This window comes from Sminthopsis crassicaudata, chromosome 2 (genome assembly GCF_048593235.1).
Source record: "Sminthopsis crassicaudata isolate SCR6 chromosome 2, ASM4859323v1, whole genome shotgun sequence".
In the NCBI taxonomy this organism is placed as follows: domain Eukaryota; kingdom Metazoa; phylum Chordata; class Mammalia; order Dasyuromorphia; family Dasyuridae; genus Sminthopsis; species Sminthopsis crassicaudata.
In genome coordinates, this window is record NC_133618.1 from 119,070,270 (window position 1) to 119,087,140 (window position 16,871).

Genomic DNA, 16,871 nt, shown 5'->3' on the forward strand with positions numbered 1-16,871 from the left:
TAAGCCTTGAATCCAAGTCCTCTGACTCCTAAGCCACTGATCTTTCCACTATACCACACTACCTCCATGAGCTCAATTTTAGGATCCTTTCACCCAGAAGTTATACAAATAAATTGAATCTTTAAAAATTTTGAATAAAGGTAAATGCAAAGTCCTCAACATAAATGTCAAAACCCAATTTCAGTAACACAGTATGGAAGAGATGTGACTAGGTAGAATTTCAAATGAAAAAAACCTAAAGTTTTTTTTTTGTTTGTTTGTTTTTTAATTTGGCTGCAAATTCAATAATAGTATAAAGTAGCTTCCTAAAAAAGATAATTGAATTCTGGGTCATGTTATATAAATGTACTACCAAGAACAAAAGTTCTTATGGTCTCATTGTCGGGAGAAAAAGTGTTAGTTTTTGGAGAGATTCTGGAATATTCCATGAGTCTCTTCTTTCCCTTTATTCACAGAATTATTCACCCCACACTTAGCACAGTGCCTGGCACATAGTAGGCAATTAATAAATATTTATTGATTGACTGATTGATATTCAGTGTAATTTTGGGACGATGGACATTCTAATGATGAAGATAAGGCAGACATTGCTATGACAAACAGGAAGACAGGAGCTGTTGCAGGTAACCCTGATGAGGGTCCCAGTCTCTCTCCCACTTGTGGTTGCCTCTAGCTGGCCTCTAGAAAGCACAATGATTCAGTTTCTGGGGTGATGTTTCTAAACTTGGTCTTGCACTGAAGAGCTAATTGTGCCAACTAAAAGGAGAGCTAATAAGTCAGAGATAAATGTGGTTCTGAAGGGTCTTGTTATTTGGATGATGGTATTAGTGCTCTTCTCTGTTATATTTGGCCTTAAAGTCTCATGCAATGGGCTATATTGTCAGCTGCCTGGGGCTTCCCGGCCCCTATAATATCAATGCCTTTTATAAACATATATTCATATTTATGAAATAGAGATTGGGGCCAGATCAGTGATTTCACTGTGACATTGTCATTGAAGACTGTCCTTAACAATATAATATTTTATCCTTTATTTTTTCAATGTCTATAACAGAGTTCCCAAGATGCTGGTAGGTAGAAGTTTTGGAATACTAAAACACATTGCATAAAAGTCCCCACAGAATTGTAATTGGTTGTTGTCTTTCATTCTTAAAGAGTACCAAAATGCCATTACTACATTGGGGTCAAAATACAATGGATTTGTTTGTGGTTGAACAGATCAACAGGAGCTCAGCATACTCTACCACAGGTCAGGTACAAATAATTCATATGAACATTTAGAATAGTCTTTAAATCTGCTCATTTCTTGTTTCTTTTGAACTACCAAAATTCTATTTTCTTCATAGAACACACATACTATGCTGGGCACTCCTGTGCTGATGTTTCCCATGCCTTGCAATCAATTCCAAAGTACTGAAGTACTCTAGAGAGTTTCCTGGGCATTTTTGCTACTGGAAAACACATGGAACCCTTTATCCTATAATGTCATAGACTGACATTGCCAGTAGGTTCAAGAAATGTATGTATTTTAAATTCATATCACTGCTCTAGATCAGATTGTTTAGGAGAAGTAGGAATGTAATCTTAGTTTTTTTAGATTGCATGAAAGATAACTCTCTATCAGTCATTTCTTGGGCCACTACCAGAGAAATAACACCAGTCATGAGGTCCTTGGCAGCAAAATTATTGCATTAGAATGTAGCCTTTTGAAATACTCCTAAATTTCCCTCCAAACAAAAAGGAAACTGCCCCAGAATTGGTCTAGGGGCAGGGAAGCAATTTATTAGCCCAGCACTAAAGATTTCTCTCCTGGGCTGGGAGGGGAGTGAGGTCCAAGAGCAGCAGCAGTAGTAGTCAACCTCATAGAAAGGTACCTGCAGCAAAGTTCCAAGCCTAGAGAAATCCACCAAGAAGATCCCATCCTCCTGCAAGCCAGCAGAATGAACAGTCTGTGCAGCACAGAAAAGGCCCAAATCACCAGCAAGGCCTCAAGCCCATTGCTGACCAGTAGTGAAGCCCTGATCTAGAGCTAACCAACTGCAAAACCCAGCCCCTGGGGCTTACCAGCAAAGGTACCCTGTTTCCATAACAACCTAACAGCAGGGCCCCACCCTTGCAGTGGACCAGCCAAGGAGATCTCTCCTCCTTAGCCAACTACCAGAAAGACTGTCACCATAGTAACCCAGTAGCAAGGCCCAACCCCTAGAGTAAGTTAGCAACTAAACTACATTTAGGATAGGCCAGAAAAGAGGTTCTATCCCTCATTATAAGTCGAAAGGGAAGCCTACTTCCCAGAGGGGGGGAAAAATAGCTAAATCTTGAAGCCCTGAAAAGGCTAGTAGTAAGATGCAAAGCCCCAGCACAAAAAACTTGGAACAGCACAGGACCAGAGAACCTAGTCTCATGTAAAAACACCAAGTCACAAAAAAGGCAGAAAAAAAGAGCAAAAAACAAAAAAAGAGCTTGATTTGGAAAGTTACTATCGTGATAGATAAGATCAAAGCATAAACTTAGAAGAAGACAACAATGTCAAAATGGTTACATGTGAAACTGCAAAGAAAAATGTAATTTGGCCTCAAGTCCAAAAAAGAATTCTTGAGAGAGCATTAAAATAATTTTTTCAATTTTTTTATTGAAGCGTTTTTCAAAACATATACATAGATAATTTTCAACATTCACTCTTGCAAAACCTTGTGTTCCAAATTTTTTCCCTCCCTTTCCCCTATCCCCTTCCCTAGATGGCAAGTAATCCAATATATGTTAAACATGTGCAATTTTCTATATGTATTTCCAAAATTATCATGCTGTACAAGAAAAATTAGATCAAAATGGACAAAAAATGAGAAAGAGAACTAAATGCAAGCAAACAACAACAAAAAAAAAGGTGAAACTACTGTATTGTGATCCACACTCAGTCACCAGAGTTCTCTTTCTGGTCATAGAGAGAAATGTATTATGCTTTAACTGAAGCAAAGGAAGCAGGGGTAGCAATCATGATCTCAGATAGAGCAAAAGAAAAAAAATGGATTTAATTAAAAGAAATAAAGAAGGAAATTATATCTTTCTGAAAGTTACAATAGTTAATGAAGTTTTAGCAACACTAAACTATATGCACTAAATAATATAGCTTCCAAATTTTTAAAGTAGAAATTGAATGAGGTACAGGAGGAAATAAATAAAACTATATTAATAGGGGACCTCAACTTTCCCCCTTTCAGAACTAGATAAAATTAAAAATAAAATAATCATTAATCCCCATATTATATAAACTTTTGGGGAAAATAGGCAAAGAAAAATAGGTTTATGAAACAAATATAGGCCTGATACCCAAATCAGAAACAGCCAAAACAGAGAAAGAAAATTATAGACCAATTTCCCTAATGGATATTTTTGCAAAGATTTTAAATAAAATGCTAGCCAAGAGATTACACTAATATATTACACTATGGCCAGGTGGGATTTATATCCAGAATTCAGGGCTGGTTCAATATTAGGAAAACTATAAGCACCATCTATTTCTTTTAAAAACACTAGAGAGCATAAGAATAAGTGAAGCTTACCTTAAAATGATAAGTAATATTGATCTAAAATCATTATTATTAAAATGCATTATTCATAATGAGGATAAGCTTAGAAGCCTTTCCAATATAATAAGGGATGAAGCAAAAATGTCCATTATCATCTCTATTATTTAATATTGTGCCAGAAAAATTACCTATAAGAGAAGAAAAAAATTCAAAAAATTAGAATAGGCAATGAGGTAATAAAATATTATTTGAAGATTGCATGACATTATGTTTAGAAAATCCCAGAGAATCAATTTAAAAAACTACTTGAAATTATTAACAACTTTATAAAAGTTACAGGATACAAAATAAACCCACATAAATTATCAGCATTTCTATATATTACCAACAAAGTCCAGCAGCAAGAGATAGAAAGAGAAATTACATTTAAAATAATTTTAGACAATTTAAAATACTTGGAAATCTACCTGATAAGACAAATCCAAGAAATATATGAAGACAATTCTGAAACATTATTTTTAACACAAATAATAATTGTAGAAAATTTTAATTGTTCATGGGTAGGCTAAACTATTATAATAAGATTGTCAATCCTACCTAAATTAATCTGTTAATTCAATGCCGTACCATTCAAATTATAAAAAAAATGTTTGACAGAGTTAGAAAAAATATCATCATAATTCATCTGGATGAAAAATAGCTCAAGGATATTAAGGAAATCACTGAAAAAAATGTGAAAGAAAATGGCCTACCTATACCAATTCTCAAGCTATATTATAAATGGGTAATTATGAAAACAATCTAGGATGGGCTAAAATGTAGTGATAGTGCACTGGAATAGTTTAGGTACAAATTACATTATAGCTAATGACCTTAGTCATCTGGCATATGATAAACCTAAAGATCCATGCTTTGAGGGAAAAGACTCATTATTTCATAAAACCTTCTGGGAAAATTGGAAATCAATATGGCAGAAACTAGATATAGACCAACATCTAACACTGTATATCAAGATAAGGTCAAAATGATTAGATGAATTACACATAATGGTGACAGAAACATATTAAGAAAGTATGGAATAATTTATGTCAAGTTTATAGATAAGGAAAGAATTTAAGATAAAAAAGATACAGAGAGCATTATAAAATGTGAAATAGATTATTTTGATTGTATAAAAATAAATATTTTTGCAAAAACAAAACCAATACAACCAAAACTATAAGGAAATAAGAAAATGGGGGAAATTTTGCATCAGATATGTGTGATAAAGGTCTCATTTCTCAAATATATAGAGAACTGAGTAATATTTGTAAAAAATACAAATCATACTCCAATCGACAAATAGTCAAGAGATGTGAATAGGCAGTTTTCAGATAAGGAACTCAAAGCCATCAAGAAACAAATGCTCTAAATAACTACTGATCAGAAAAATGCAAATTAAAACCACTCTAAGAGACTACTTCTCACCTATCAGATTAAATAGTTTGACAAAAAAAGGAAAATATTGGATGTTGGAGGAAACATGCTAAAACTAGGGTACTAATGCATTGTTGGTAGAGTTGTAAACTTATCTAACTATTCTGGAGAGCCATTTGGAACTATGCCCAAAGTATAAAACTCTGCAAATCCTTTTGATTCAACATTACCACTACTAGATGTATATCTTAAAAAATCCACCAAAAAAAAAAAAAAAAAAAAAGGAAAGTGGGTTGTGTGTACAATGGATATTTTATTTATAGCAACTCTTTTTGTATTGGTTAAAAATTAAAAATCAGTGATGCTCATCAATTGGGGAATGACTAAACAAACTGTGGTATGTGATTGTAATAGAATATTATTGTGCTTATAAGAAATACCTAGAAAGACATAAACATAGTGAAGGGAACAGAACCAGAAGAATGGACACAGTAAGTTATAGTTATTGTTCAATGAAGAACTAAGTGAATAACTGAGCTATTTTCAGCATTACAATGATCCAAAACAATCCCAAAGGACTTATGATGATGGATACTATTTATTTCCAGAGAAAGAAATGATATTGATTGAATATACATTGAAAATGCTATATTTTTTTTAACTTTCTTTCATTTATTTATTAAATTCTTGTACAAAATAACTAATATGGAAATGATTTACATAAAAAAAAAAAAGAATGGCAAAAGAGAAATCAATCAGAAATAGTTGGCTGGATATGGAGACTTGGTATATTCCCTCCCTTTTTTTTTTTCCTACTTGTATTATTCAATGTCTTTTCATCATTTAAAAATTTTACAAAGGGGCAGCTTGGTGGTGCAGTAGATAGAGCACCAGCCCTGAAGTTAGGAGGACCTGAGTTCAAATCTGATCTCAGACACTTAACATTTCCTACCTATGTGACCCTGGACAAGTCACTTAACCCCAATTGCCTCAGGGAAAAAAAATTTACAAAAAGGATCTCAACCCAGATTGTATTGCTATAAGCTCAGAAGCATAAAAGGAGCCTATCATCATCACCTACTAGTATTTATTACTTCCTCTTGGAAAAAAAATGCAAGTTGTCTGTTTCTCAGAGCTTGAGATATTTGTGTGCATATATATGTATGTGTGTTCACATGTACTATTACCTTGTACTCTGTACATTGCAAAGTCCTTTCAAAGACATTGTCTAATTCAGTCTTCCCAACAACTCTATGAAGGTTGATCAGGCATATATTATCCACAACTGTCAAATGAAGAAACCAAGACAGAGACAGAATACATTTTGAGTGAATGTTCAGGTCTTTAGCTATTACAAAGTTATTTCTAACATAATAACTATAACTATGATCCCCTGTATATGTATATTCATTTTTATAGGCTAGGGACCAGACTTGTGATTTCATTGGTATGGCGGACACCTGGAAAGGAAGGAAAGAAGGGAGAGAAGGAATAATAAGTGTTTGTGAAGTGCCTATTATATGTCAGGCACAGTTTTAAGAGCTTTACAAGTATTTCATTTGATCCTTATGACAACTCTGAAAAGTTGGTACTGTTATTATCCCATTTTATCATTGAAAAAATGAAACATACAGAAGTTAAATGACTTTCCCAGGTTTACACAACTACTAAATATCCAGGGTTGGATTTGCACTGAGATATTCCTGATTCCAGGTCTAGTTTCTATCCATTGTGCCTCCTATCTGCCTTGGGGGTAAGAAATAACTCTATCTACAAATACAGTTTGATTCTTTTTTTTATTATTTTTTATTTTTTATTTTTTTTAGCAATTTATAGTTTTTGGTAGTTGTTTAGAGCACGGTAACTTGTCCAGGATCACTTGGGCAGTATGTGTCAGAAGGAGAATTTGAATGGAGGTCTTCTTAGGTTTGAGTATTTTTTTTTTACAGTTATGCTGCCTTATTGATACACACACATATACAAACATTTTAGTGTAGTTTGAAACTATTTAATTTTTAAATATTTTATACATATGTAATATATATATATAATATAACCTTATAATATAGCATGTAACATATTATGTTATACAATATACATTATGTATATTATATATTATTATATTACATTATTACAATATATACATTGTTATATTATATTACCATACACACAGATTATTATTCATCCTTTGTTCTTGAAAAGAATTGATGACAACAATAAGGTGATGTCTTGACTTGCAAGTGAATTGGATATAAGGGAAGCAGAGCTGTGCAAATCCATCAGCCTAACGCTCTCCTCCAGAGTCATCTGAGTCTGGTGGCAAGACATAACTCAGGACGACTAGCTATGGCCCCAGATGCATTGGGAGACCTTGACCTTTTAAGCTAAGGTCTTTCCCAGGTTTCACTTTGTCTGAAACAACATCCATTCAGTGAATAAAGGCCAGGCAAGAATTGAGCAAAAGTTGGCCTAATTTTGCCTTCACAAAAGAATCAGAGAAAAGATCCTCAGAGTTTCTGGCCAGAACAGAAATAATTGCTATTTTCAATCACTGTGAGCCACCAAAATCTAAACAATGAAAAAATGAGGCTTGGACTAGGAACTATCATTGGCTAGTGAGAACCAGAGTGATTGGGTTTAAAGGCATATTCAAATAGTTCCATTTGAATCCCAATGGATTTTATCAAAGCTGGGTTTTCCAGAGTTACATACATAGATAATGCATTCATGTATATATATGTACACACACATATACATTTATATGGGCAATTCATGTATATATCTACTATATATTCATTGATCTATAGGTATATATGCACATATGACATGTCTACAAATATTTATATATATTCTCATATATAATAAATCTATAAAACAAAAATTTAATTCATGACATTCATTGTCCCATGTGACTCATTACTAGCTAGAAGAACAAGTTTTATCAAAAGGTAAGGCAACTCCGTGATGATGGTTCAGTAAAGAAGAGATGTGTGTTTTTGTTTGGGCAGGATTTTATTGTATCTTTGTTTTTAATATTTGATCTTTTCCCACAAATGTATGGATGTAGCACCGAGACATCCATTACCTGTTTCTCAAACATCATCAAAAGCCCCATGGGCAGTAGAATATAATGCAATGTGCCAACATGACAAGTGTGAAGAGTGTCAAGTCAGGGAATGCCATAAATCCTATATTCAATTCTCAAAGTACATGATACACAAACGTCCATTCATCTTGTTCTCTCTAGCTCCCACCATTTACAAAGAAGCCTTCTGATAGGCTAGTCAGAGTTCCTTCTGTGCTTAGCTCCTGGGGGCAAGGCTCATTAGCCATTTGGCCATCTCTAAAATCATTACTTCCAAACACAGAAGGAAAATAGGGACCTGCAATAGTATACAGCCTTTCTGGTATCATTTATCAAAAACTGGAACCATTTCAGAATGACACAGGGCAGCAAGTCCAGAAGCATCTAGAACAAACAAGAATGATTCATCACTGAAGGGGGAGGGGGGACAGGATCCATCCATATATCAATTACAAGAATCTAGGAAAATTAACATTGGTCTATGTGTGCAGGGCCTGGGAAACGTGGCCTCAAGGACATTGGGTAATGATTTGCTTTTCAGTGGAATCTGTGCTTATGAGATTTTCTTTATACTGGTCATATGGAGAAAAGTGAATGGAAATGGTAAATGTAGCAAATAGCTAAGCAATAGCAAAGGCAAATTTGGAGTATTTGAGCTAAGTTTGCAATTAACAATTACTGTCATACACTGATACCTTATTGTGTTGTAGAAGTGATCCTCATTTTCAAAGACTTTGCCAGTGGAATATAAACTCTTGAAAGTTCCACTAAGGTAGAAGGATCTTGGTTTATAGACATGTGTCCTTTGTCCCATTTTAGTTCTGAGAGATTGATTTCCATCACAAAACTCTTAAAGAAGAGTTAATGATGATGATGAAAGTTAATATTTAAATAGCTCTTTAATGTTTTTAAAGGAATGCTTGATCCTCAAGATAAGATAATCTTATCAGTTAACACTACCATTAGGTTAATTTTACAGACAAGGAAACTGAGACTTTTGCCAAGGAACGAGGTGATTAAAGGGATAGAGAGTTGTACTTGGTCAGGAAATCCGAGTTCAAGTCTAGCCTCATTCATACTTAATCTCTCAGCCTTAATTTCTTCAACTATACAATGAGGATAAATAATAATGTCTATTTTTTAGGATTATGAATATAAAATCAGATAATTGTGAAGCATTTGGTACACTTTAAAGTGCTATTAAAATACCAAGTGGTATTGATGTTATATCAAAAGAACAAATGTCCACACTGATGAAGTTACAGATCCTTGAAGAATTGAAATTTGTAGGCTAAATAGAATTTCATAAATCTAATGAACTTTCAAAATACTTTCCAAGACTGAGTCTCCTAAATAATTCCTGCTCTTATGAATTAGCTATCAATCATTCTTGAATTTGGTGAAGCCATACTAAGCCAAGTTCAGCATAGAGGCAAGATTAATTATCTAAAGGGAAAATGTCCAGTTCCTATATCATGCCATTCTTTAATTATAATTTCATAATTTAGAGAAGATCATTAAAAAAAGTGAGATATCCAAGGTCAATAGAAGGGGGACAGGAATAAGCATTTATATAGCATCTACTTTATTTCAGTCACTATGTTAAATCCTTTTGTTTTTTTCTTTTCCTTTTTAAACAAATATATCATTTGATTCTCATAACAACTTTGTGATATAGGTTTTATTATTCCAACTAACTGAGGCAAATGAAGATTAAGTGACTTTACAAGGTAATTATAGCTATTAAATGTTGAAGGCCAGATTTGAACTCACTTTTCTGATTTCAGGCCCAGTGCTCTATCCAATGTGCCTCCAGCTGTTTCATCAGATAACTAAAAGTAATTTTGTTGTTTTTATTGTTATTTGATTATTCAGTCATGTCTGACTCTTTGTGATCCTATTTGGGGTCTTCTTAGCACAGATATTGAAATGACTTTCTCCAACTCATTTTACAAATGGGGAAATGGAGGTAAACACAGTTAAGTGACTTGATCAGTATAACACAGCTAGTAAATATTTGAGGCCAGATTTGAATTCAGGATTTCCTGACTCCTGGTCCATTAGACCACCTAGCTGTATCAAATATGGACTGCTTAATATTTGGGGGAGGGAGAATATATAAAAGTTTAAGTCTTTCTATCCCATCAAGTTGCTTAGAATCTATCTTGGGAGGTATTATTAATTTATTTGAGACAGCAAACATATATTATGCTAATCAACAATATATAATAATAAACATTATCAAACATTGTAATACATTGTGTGATATACAAGAGGGATTCTTCAGGTTTCACATAGCTAGTTTCTTTTAGTTCTTTTTAAAATTCATATCACATGGGGATTTGCATATTAATTTTTTGAAAAGATAACAAGTACTATAAATTCTACCTTCTCCAAGAAGTTTGTATCCTGAAGGATAAGCACAGTCTGAATAGGCCTGAGACAAAAGGGGTATACACAGAAAAAGATCAACATGAACAAATGCACCAAAATAGTAATGAGAATAACTATTGAGATCATGAAAAAAGGGGTCAATAAAATAGAAATTCAGAGTAAATTATTGGGGAATACATATAACTCAATGTCACAAAAGAGGTTTTTTAATGTTTTATCGAAACACACTGTGAATGTTGCATCATATGTGGCAGAAGGAACTTTCTTTTCCTATTTAAGCAATATGACTTTAAATTTGGGACATAAAGCAAGAGCTACCACATCTCAGTATTTTAGATCAGGTAGATAGATAAGACACATCAACTAATTGTTCTTCTTCCTTCTACCAATCTGAATATATATTTAATTATTCTTTAAATTATCTATTCTTTGTATCATATATTAAGAAATTATTCTTTGCATTATGTATTATGAAAAGAAAATGTATTTTTTTAATTTCATGAATCACAAAACTTCATGAGTATAATATGCTACTTAAACTAGTTGCTTTTGCTTGCCCTGGCCACCAATATTACTTGCTATGGAACAGCTTAAACAAACAAGAAATAGACATCTGAATTAAAAAAAAAATAGAGTGACTTTCAGGGAACAAGTCAGCAAGTCAGATACTATCTTTCATATTTCTCTAAGGCTTTTGCCATTCTAAAAATTAAAATCTGATTTCTTGAATGAGTAGGAATTCTTCTTTGTCTTTTATTATATCTTACAATGTATTCTGAACACTGATGAAACTTGAATGCAGATTTTCTTTTTGTTCAAAATAGAGACAAAGGAAGGAGCCTTAGAAAGACTATCTGTTCCAACGTCCTCATATTATAGATGAGTGAAAGTTCAAAATTTTCTAGCAAATTAGTGGTTGAGCTAACATTTATGTAGCTTTGTATGGTTTGCAATGCATTTTACATATTTTTTTTTAAATCCTCAGCCCCCCTGTGTGGTATTGGTATTATCACTGGTATTTTACAGATGAGAAGAAGAGGCTCAGAGAGGTTAAGTGAATGACTTAATCTTACAAATTAATAAATCTCAGGGGGTGAGATTTGAACCCAAGTCTCTTTTTACCCCAAATCAACACTCTTTCCACTTTATCAGATTGCTTTCCTCATTCATGTCTTTAGGAAAGCACAAAAGATATGACATGACTCCACCAAGTGAATGCCAAAGGTAAATCACAGTAAACTATTAATCTATATTTAGGGGACATTTTTTAAAGTCCCAACGGACTAATTAAAATATAGATTTAGGAAATTATATGAGAGTCCTCTGGAATACCCCCTATTTTCACTATTCAGGAGTGTTATGATGACATATTTCTTCCTAAACAGATGAGTCAGTTAGCACGTTGAGCTGCTCTGGCCAATGGTACAGTAAAAGTTCCATAGCTCACATCTCACTGGCACAATTGACTATGATGGCTCCTTTGGAGCAGTTACAATATGTTATATCAATGAAGCTGTCACTCCTACTCACAACATGCACAGACTCAGCAATGCTCCTATGGATGGGGGGAGGAGGAGAATGTGTGCTGTCCCAGGACAGTGGTCACCTGAGGGCAAGAAATGATCAATCATCCCCTTGCCAAGTTTCATCTGTGATTTTTTCTTAAAGGGAGACAGCTCCACATCAGGCACCATTGGGAAAGAGCTTTGCTTCCAAAGCAGAAAGCATTTGGAAATATGTAGACTGCAGGTAACCATAGCCCAAACTTGCTAAGTCACCTCTGTCTGCCTCACTGGTTCCACTTGTTATTTAGCAGCTAACCATTTCCTTGCAACTGTTTGGAAGAGAACCTGTCTCTTGGAACAAATGGAATTCTAGCTGTCTTCAGCAAGTTTTAATAGGCAAGTTATAAACCAGGGGGGAAAGTGGGAGTTCATAATGGATATGACGACAGAGCCCGAGCCACAGTGTCACTAATGGCCCTATTATATTATGCAAGACCAATGAAATGGCCCTTTATCAGAAAAGGCTTTGGATCTCATTGTATACTAATCATCTGCTTCCAACAGGCAGGGCTAGGAGGGAATAAAGTGACTGATGAGTCATAATGCACCATCAATATCAAATTCTATAACCTTGTCTTCCAGATTCGTCAGGAATTGAGTAAAAGAGAAAAGACCTGTTACGTTTAATACTAAACTGATGAGACATTTGTATTTATGTGGCAAGAAGCTCCATCTGCCAGCCAAGCCGCTGTCTTCCTTAAGTAAAAGCTTCGCGTCAGCTATTCTGTTTACTCAATCTCTGACTGCTTTCTGGTCTTACTTGCTTCGCTATATATTTATATTGAAAGACTACATTCTCAGCAGCTTTTAGTCCCTTAAATGCATTTCATGAGGAGACCAAGTCCAATCACTGTTACTTAATTAACACAATTGTGAAGACTTCAATCTAGCTACACAATAGCTTTCCTGACCTTGCAGAAGGAGGCAAGACTTCATTATTGAGTATATTGTTTCCTATAAACATATAAAACCCCTACAATAACAATCCCATCAGCCGAAATGAAGTTATCTGAGAACAGAATTAAACTCTAAATGACCCTTTGCTCTACTCCATAGCCCCCTATTAATAATTTCTAATCTAATCAGTGTGGATAAATGCACTAAGGCTGCCCATGCCAGGCACAGGGCCAGCACAGCCCATTGCCGTCCATCTGATTCATTCCCAGGCAGAGCTTTTCTGGAGAAGACACAGCCCTTGCCGAGAGGCCACTGGCTGATTTCCTCTTTTGTTATCTTTTAGTGGCAAAGTCATGTCCTTGTAACTGATAGACACATTTCTTTGTAAATAACCCTGGAGTGACTGATAGAGCTTTTGCCAGACAAAGCCGGCAAATAGCAAGGCATTACTCATGCCAAGCTGGAGAACACTGTGTCATGGCTGACAAATTTATGGTAGATATGAGCTCACCTCTTGCACAAATATATACTTTCCTGGCAAATTCATCACATGTTTTAATGGCCCCATACTGCATTTGTCAGCTGTCTGTCCCTGTGTATTGTTGCCTTTGGTTTTCTGTCAAGGATTGTTTGTTGAAATCATCTCACAGCCCCATTCTTCAGCAGCTAGACCCAAGAAAGATCAATGATGACACATATATTGATAATATTTTACATTCAACTATTTGGCCAATAAATCATTTTAACAATGCTGATATGTTTATTGAGTGTCTGCTGGCATCACAATTATATGGAAAGTGATGTCAGCTTAAATCTTTGCTTTGTTGGACTGGATTTTATTCCTTTCTTTTTATTTTTCCATAATTAAAATGCACCAGCTCATATTGCCTTCTTCTTCCAAAAAGAAGGAGAACATTAGGCATCTCCTTACATGGAGCAATGGAATGACCTTGTCCCTTCCTGCTTAGCTATAAAATACACACACACACACACACACACACACACACACACACACACATACACCCACGTGTATACACATATGCATGCATGCACGCTCACAGACATGGACAAACAACCAAAATAAAAATGTATTTGAAAGTCATGACCATTAGCTTTGGAGGACAGGAAGTTTTCTGGTACCCACAATTCCATGCACTCCATCTGTGCATATCAAATTCCCCTTTCCCCTTTATGTTAAGTCCTATGAACATTATTAGGGCATTTACTCTTGTGAAGGTCTGCCACAGAGCTTAATAAAGTCACATAACCACAAAGTTTCGAAGGAAACTTTTGGATTCTCAAATCCCTTAACATAACTTCCTCTCCAGGAGATGTCATTTGGAACATACTAAAACGGTTGTATGAGGAAATGAAAAGAGAGGCACACTTTTACCTCAATAGGAAAGGTATATTTTTACCTTGACTGCAGAGTATTATTCTTCACTTAAGATTATCTTTCCTCATCTTGAAATTCAAATCACACACTGGGGCTGTGTCTCCAGGGTGGCAAATGTCCAGTTGAAATGGGAAAAATCTAGTTACTTAGACGTTTTATCTATCCGACACCAAGAAACTCTTGTTTCAAAAACACTTAAAGAGAGAGCTATAGTGTTCTTAGTTCAAGAGTTGGCTCGCTGTGTTTTTTACATTTTTTCTTTGGAAGTAGCAGAATGAATAATGAACAACATAAATGTATTAGGACCAGCCCAGAGGGTAAAATAAACCTAAGTACCTGTGAGCCAAATGAAATTTTTATTCTTTTTTTTTTTTTCTGATAGAGCTGTAGTTTTTAAACTGTGGTCCAACATCTTATTTTTGGTTTTGCTTAACTCAGATAGATAGATAGGTAGGTAGGTAGATAAATAGTTAGATACATAGAAATAGATAATTATTTTCAACATTGTTTTCAAAGGCTTCACTACATTTTCAAAGAAGACCATGAGAGGAAAATGGTTTGGAACCCCTGAGAAAGAAAAGACATAGGAATAGTTAGAACTCTGGCATCTTGACTCTACAAGAATTTTCCCCATTTGCTTTGTGAAGATTTATTTTGAACATAACATCAACTTAAAAAATTTGAAGTGAAAGTCCAGAGAGTTTACAAACTATATTTGTAAATACATTGCCATTTAGAAAAATCAATATTGGGTGCAAATCTGAATGGGTCAGTACCTTCCCCCTAATCTGGCTTCTGACCCACATCACTCTGGTCTCTAAAACTGCATTCAGCATTCAGCAAAACTTATGAGCACATATCCTTAAAATTTTCAATGACAATATTTTCCTATGAAGAAGGGTCAATAGGTAGTGACAACCTGTATATAAAAGAGCATCAATAAAAACTTGTTTTTAATGTGCAGAAGAAACAGAATACAAAAGTTCTCAGGTTCTCCTTTTGTCTTGTTCTTTGTATGCTGAAATGTTGGTACTTATTGATTTGCTTATTAAATTCACAATAAAACAAAGGGGGGAAAGACTGGCAAAATATCTCCTCAGACACAAATACTTCTCTGCATTGTTTTGGACCCTTATTGTCTGAGGCACCTGTGAAAGTTTTAAGAACGCATGAGTAACTGGAACCAGTTTTGGTTCTGCTTCCATTTGAGAAAGTTCATTGATTTGAAAATCAATCAGATTCCTAGAATAATGAGGAAGGTAAGTAGAATACAGTGAGTAGCGCACTGGGCATGGAGTCATGAAGATCTGAGTTCATATCCAGCCTCACATATTTATTCTCTGTATGATTGTGGACAAATCACTGAATCTCAGTTTCCCATTCTATAAAAAGGGACAAAAATAATACCTATTACACAGAGTTGTTGTGAGGAGGATCAAATGAGATACTATTTCAAAAGTTCTATGCACATTTTAAAGTGCCATACAAATATTATGTACATATCTATGTATATATGTATGTATAGATAATATACAACAAAACAAATAGCATATTTTAAAATATATAGACCTATAAGATCAAATATTCTATTTTATATACACTATGACATTTAATCTTCAGTGCCCCATGCAAATCTCTCTAAGTCTTTAAATTTTAGTAATGCATTGGTAGAGGGAATTCTCTCACGTGGAATTGCCTATGCCACTGAAATGAAGAAAGAGGAGAAGAAGGAAGAAGAGGAAGAAGAAGAAGAAAAGGAAGAGTAAGAGAAAGAAGAAGAAAAAAGGAGGGTGAAGGAGAAAGAGAAAGAGGAAGAGGAAGAGAAGGAGGAGGAGGAGGAATAAAAGGAAGAGGAGGAGGAGGAGGATTAAGAGGAAGAAGAGGAGGAGGGGGAGGAATAAAAGGAAGAGGAGGAAGAATAAGAGGAAGAAGAGGAGGAGGAGGAGGAATAAGAGGAAGAGGAAGAGGAGGAAGAGGAAGAAGAAATGGGATTTGAGGAGAGAAGAAAATATACCCCACTATAGGATAATGGTGGTAAGTGCCATACAGTAGTAAGGATCCAGTTGAGAATAGATGATATAAACTTGTAGTAAATCCAATTTGGTTGCATTATTTATGAATAAAATATCAATAGAACATGAATAGAACACATGACTAGAAACAGAGATGTGCATTGTGGGGATTTGTTTTCTCTCCAAATACTAGTGAAGAAGTTGTTGAGACAGCAGACATATTGGATCAGAACCTATACCTGGTTATTATGTCCTAAACGGACATGAATGAATTTATTTATATTTATTTATTTATTTATACTGATCCTTAGCCTCATCCAAAAATGGCAGATGTTCTGAGATAAAAAGAACTCCAAATTCAGTCCTTGTCAGAGGTTAGAATTGGGAAACTTACTAAGTAGTGATTGATGGAAGCTCTGCTCTCTTGTTTCCACCAGGTAAAAAGACCATCCCCTGCTATGGGTCATACTTTACAAACTGTCCAAGGCCACATAGAATAGGTTTGAACCTACTAGTCTTCTGACTGCAAATATGGTACTTTACCACTAAACCTGGTTTTTCCCCTATTTCCTATCTTAA

The 16,871-nt window shown here is 34.7% G+C and overlaps 1 long non-coding RNA gene across 1 annotated transcript in view; it reads right to left on the reverse strand.

The window, feature by feature from the left end:
• Positions 1-241: 241 nt before the first annotated feature.
• The window catches only part of LOC141553256 (uncharacterized), a 108,184-nt gene continuing 91,554 nt past the window's right edge, over positions 242-16,871 (reverse strand). Inside the window, exon 5 of the long non-coding RNA XR_012485353.1 lies at positions 242-3,715. This is a non-coding gene — a long non-coding RNA (uncharacterized LOC141553256). The remainder of the gene's footprint in view (positions 3,716-16,871) is intronic.